Source organism: Triticum aestivum, chromosome 7A (genome assembly GCF_018294505.1).
Source record: "Triticum aestivum cultivar Chinese Spring chromosome 7A, IWGSC CS RefSeq v2.1, whole genome shotgun sequence".
NCBI classification, from domain to species: Eukaryota; Viridiplantae; Streptophyta; class Magnoliopsida; order Poales; family Poaceae; genus Triticum; species Triticum aestivum.
The window spans coordinates 328,009,892-328,015,353 of NC_057812.1; the positions used below are offsets into that span (position 1 = coordinate 328,009,892).

At 38.9% G+C, this 5,462-nt stretch overlaps 1 long non-coding RNA gene across 1 annotated transcript; it reads left to right on the forward strand.

The window, feature by feature from the left end:
• Window positions 1-1,184: 1,184 nt before the first annotated feature.
• LOC123151695 (uncharacterized) lies at window positions 1,185-3,755 on the forward strand. The gene is made up of 3 exons (XR_006475778.1): window positions 1,185-1,692; window positions 1,939-2,041; window positions 3,289-3,755. It is a non-coding gene; the product is annotated as an uncharacterized lncRNA (long non-coding RNA).
• Window positions 3,756-5,462: the final 1,707 nt, after the last annotated feature.

Here is a 5,462-nt window from a genome sequence, read left to right on the forward strand (position 1 = left end):
TTCTAGAGAAGATATTTATATCCAGAAGACATACATTTTCAAGTGTTTTTTGCTGCAAAACCTACATTAAACTAAAATAATTAAATGTAGCATAGAATTTGAGATGGGCATAGCACAGCAAGGCCAGCTTGCCTCCTTGTCAGAGAAAAAACAACTTGATTGCTCCTACTTTCAATACGCAACATCTGTGCTAGTACATAGCTAAGAGAACTACAAAAATATGACGGATGATCGCTCGACGGCCGATGCATATTTTTTACATCGCTTCACTGCTTCAAAGAATGAATTGCTGGCGTGTTCACCATGCAAAGAACATTTTTGATGCAAACAACATAGGGCGACTGACCACCTAAACATGTATTACTATAAAGAAAATACGACATAGACGTGCATTCTCGTTTCATACTGACCTGGGTGGATCGATAAAAATGAAATGGACAAAGCGGTCGCTAGGATGGAGATATCAACATCAAATGAACTATAGATATTTCCCAATATTAATATGTGACAGAATCTCTACTAAATAGGAAATAATTATCTCTATCGATAAGCAGAAGCAAACAACTGAAAGAAGATAACTATCTCATTTTAGTCCTTACATTCACACGCCAATTTGGCCTCACCTCCACGCTCAGCCTCACTTTTGAAAGCCTGCAAGAGGGCGAAAGATAGGAGTAAGCACAATATTCTGCAATCAAATGACAGAGTCAGGGAGGAATTAACATTTTTGCCTTGATCCCCTGCTCAGACCATCTCGATTGGTGCCGCCACATCTCATTCAGAAAAAAAGCAGTAGCAACAGCACCCAATCCCCATCGAGATATCTCACTTCCAGTGCCCCTTCTCTTCTCTACACATCACCACTCCTCACCATCCAGCACTGGTGAAGCCTCATAGAGGCCAAACGGGTCGTGACCCCGCCTTCCAAAACTGCAAACAAAAAATTACTATTATCTTTATATCTTATATCTTATATTTACTAATTGGAGGCATCAATCAAAGCTTCACATTAATCCTCAAGTAAGAAAATCATCCGTTTGATCTACCAAATAACTGTCTATGGATGAAATACCTGAAGAGTCCATGCCTGTTGTCCCACGTGAACGGGACTTCAGCCAATTCTTACACGGGAAGCCCAAAAAACCACCCCCTCGACCCGGTTTAACCCCTTCGCGATTCTGCCCCAAAAAAACACCCCCTTGAGCAGGTTTCACCCCTTCACGATCCTGCCCCAATGAAGCATCAACTCATCACGGGAGATCACTAGGGCCGCTCCTCCTCCTCTGTAGTTCCCCTTCCGGACTAAGATTTCATGGTGGGATTTCATCTAATAAAGATCCAACCAGTATCTCTCTGATGCCCATCCTCTCCGGCCATTGAGTCGCCTCTGCCCAAAGGAAGTTACGATATCCAAGTGATTGGAACCCTAATATCCTTTCTTTGCAACCTTGGAATCTTTTAGCTTCCAATTCCAAGTTCTGACTACGCTCCAATCAAGCATCTATTTTTGATCCCATATGAATCTATTCAAGATGGATATTGGTTGATGGGAGAGCAACCTTATGAATCAACTGATGGTAATTTGAAGCAATTCAGATGCCTGCCGCCTTGGGTGATGCCCACTACAATGGACCCATGCTATAGTTATATGGCTGGGGTGGACAATCCCGAAAAGATTAGGGAAGATCCTAGGTACGTGTGGCTGTCTGTTACTATTGCCTAGGTACAATCCTATAGATTATTTTTTTTGCTAATTTTGCATAGTGATAAATTTTTACAAGAAGATGCAAAATATTTGTTGTCATATAGCCTATCTGCGAACATAAATGCTCTAGATCTATTTATAATACTTTTGTATTACTTAGATTTTATCAAGCTTTTAAGCAGTGCTCTAGCAGGAACGTTAATGTTGTTGCTATTTTTCTCTTGGCATGTAAGGAGTGAAGTCGGTTCCTATTGCTCATCTTGGTGAAGCTTGATTGGGTGTCTACTTGGATAGAAAACAAGATGAACTAACCACGTTAGGTACTATTGAATTCAGGTACATACATTGATCCTTAATCTAATTTTGTCTACTGTTTTTTTGAAATGATGCAATGGAATTTCATTATGTTGCTGTAACTATGATAGTAAACTATCATAATAGCAAGAAGAAAATGTCATAACTGCTCACATAACCAAGACTAATTTTGTTTCTGAAGTTATTTATTTGTGTAATGTTAGTCACAGCGAAAAACACCACAACTGCTTGGCCGGTTGACTAGCTCAGTCCGGTCATTCAACATCCTACATGTCACGCTTTGTAAATTAGCAGCCTTGGTCACTGAGAGATTTGTTATTTTCTTTTGCTCACCATTTTTTATGTGTTTTAAATTGGAGAAAATACGATGTAGCGCTCCTCCATGCAGTGTGTGTAGCCCAGACAACGGTCTATGATGCAGGATCCTTAGTTTTCGAGTGATTTGTCTCTCATGTAGTTCAAATATATGGTGGCATAATTTAGATTGCTATTTTCCACATCTTCCTTCTTAGCCAAATTTATGATTGTTTTCAGTCCCTGTGATAGTTGATAGTGTAGGCTGCAGATATGGTGACTACGACCATGAAGCCATGATGACACCATGTGTCTTACTCTTATCTGTGTTTCAGTCTAGAAGGAAATATTCCTGTGAGAAATATCATATTGCTTTGAATCTGATAATATATTTCCATGCACATAGACAATTTTCTTCAGTTATTTACAGTTCAGATTTTGATTCCTAGGGAAGCTAATATAGTTTTTCTTATGCAAATGGCTACAGGTTGCAGACTTGCAGTCTTACTTTCTGAGTATATTTAACTCCAGTTTTCATATTTCTCTCTGATTATGTAAAGCCTATGAATTTAGTGTTCAACACAAATGTAATACTATTCTACATATGGTCACTGATTCTCCAAAGAAATTAAAAACCCATTTATACTGAATGTGCTCTAATGTAACTGACCTCTGATATACGGCCATGAGCCATATTAGATCTTCCACGTGATTGCAATGGTGTTTTTAGCAGTACTTTGAAGTTTGGACATAATAGAATTTTCTGCTTAAACACATAGCCTTATGGGATAAGCTTTCATGTACGTAATCCCAAAAGTTGAGCTGATGCTAGATGAGGCTAAATGTGCCTAAAAACTGAGGTGCTATGCATATAAAGAACATTCCAAGTTTCGCCGCATTATGAATATTTTTGTATGTTTACCAAATGTACCTTGCAGACCACTTCATCTCCATGACCTCTCCCTGTCGTGCAGATTATGCCCACAAAATTTTGCTTTGACTCTAGCCGGGAACTCATGCATACATCCATCCACTACTGCACTTTATAGGCTCCCTGTACTCGGGCTCCGATGATAGCAAGTAGAGACTCACAACCAGACACATGAAGACCACCAGCGATTTGCCGCTAACCGGCTACCTCCTCTATTAGATGACAAAAGTATGACTGCTTGAGATCGAAACATCCATGCAATCTGCACGTTGGATCAAAGAATAAAGAGAAATTTGGGGGAATATCAAATGTGAGTTCCCCGCATCTACTCTTCTTTTAGTTACTTTGGTGTCTTCCTGGAAGTTGTATGATCTGAATGTCTGATGTTCTGTACGAGAGCAAAGCCAGATATGATTTGGCTTTGTTGCATGTCTCCATTAGACTTAGCTGTTTCTCCCCCGAATTGATAGATGACGACTCAGTTAATAATGCGGTATCAAATAATTTGTGGCAGCTCTAGGTTTTGAATGGTTTGATTACTGGAGTTCTTATTATTTTCCTACTAGGCACGTATGTTTATCCTATGCTTTTGTTTTTTTACCCCGTGCCTTGAACTGATAAAGTACAGAGCCTGGTGAGCACCGATCAACCAAGGAAACCACAAGAGAAAAAAATACAACAAGACTGTACTCCATAGCAGGAAAGTTCAGTAAGATATATACTATCTCCATGCTCATGGTTTCTTGAGCATAGTCTATACTTTGTTATTCTCTTTCCAACGAAGTTAGTTCTACAAGAGCCCAAAAAAGATATTTAGACTTCCATAAAAATAATTCATTGTCAAATTGTTGTCTGGTGATTGTTGCTCGGTCATTTTTTTAAAAGATAGCCAAGAAACCGGCAAAACAATAGAGATATGAGGTTATGAACTCCTAACAAGGGCAATAGAGTTGATCTAGAAGCCCTCCGTGATCGAATCCCCCTCTGGCAGGATACCGGAAAAGGCCCCTAGATGGGATCTCACGGATACAGAAGGTTGTGGCGGTGGAAAAGTGTTTTCGTGGATACTTCTGATGGTTTGGGAGTATATGTGAATATATAGGTGAAGGAATTAGGTCAGGGGAGTCACGGGAGGCCCACAAGATAGGGGCGCGCCCTCCACCCTTGTGGCTCTTTTGACTTCATCTCCAAGTCTCCTGGGTGTCTTCTAGTTCAAGAAAAATCATCGCGAAGGTTTTTATTCCATTTGGACTCCATTTTGTATTCCTTTTCTGCAAACTCAAAAACAAGGAAAAACAGAAACTGGCACTAGGCTCTAAGTTAATAGGTTAGTCCTAAAAATAATATAAAATATCATATAATGCATATAAAACATCCAAAACAGATAATATAATAGCATGGAACAATCAAAAATTATAGATACGTTGGAGACGTATCAACGCTCCAAGAAAAATCCATATCATGTGACTCCAACGTATCAACGCTCCAAAAAAAATCCATATCATGTGACGAATGAAAATATACCTCCAAGTGAGGTTATCAATAATGTTGAAGACGAAAGAGGGGATGCCCCAGATAAGCTTAGTTTCTTGCATCTTCCTTGAATATTATCTTGGGGTGCCTTGTGCATCCCCAAGCTTAGGGTCTTGTCACTCCTTATTCTCCTCGTATCGATATCTCACCCAAAACTTGAAAACTTCAATCACACAAAACTTAAGGGAACTTCGTGAGATGGGTTAGTATGATAAAGACAAATCATTCACTTCGGTACTGTCAAACACAAGATTCATAATTGTTCTCACACAATGCCTACTGTACCTTATCATTTCCACAATTTATATTGAGCAATATAAGCCATGGAAACTACTCACTTCGTTCCTAAATATTTGTCTTTTTAGAGATTTCAAATGGACTACCACATACGAATGTATATAGACATATTTTAGAGTGTAGATTCACTTATTTTGCTCCGTATGTAGTCACTTGTTGAAAACTCTAGAAAGACAAATATTTAGGAACGGAGGGAGTAGATAACAAGCAAACTATGCATTGAAAATATAATCTATCACCTGGCGTCAAGCCTGGTAAGCTATCTTAAAAAAAATCTATCAAAAACAGAACAGTCTGCAGTAATCTGAACAACTACCATACTTCTGTAACTCCAAAAATTCTAAAAATTAGGACAACATGGGAAATTTGTATATTAATCATCTGGGC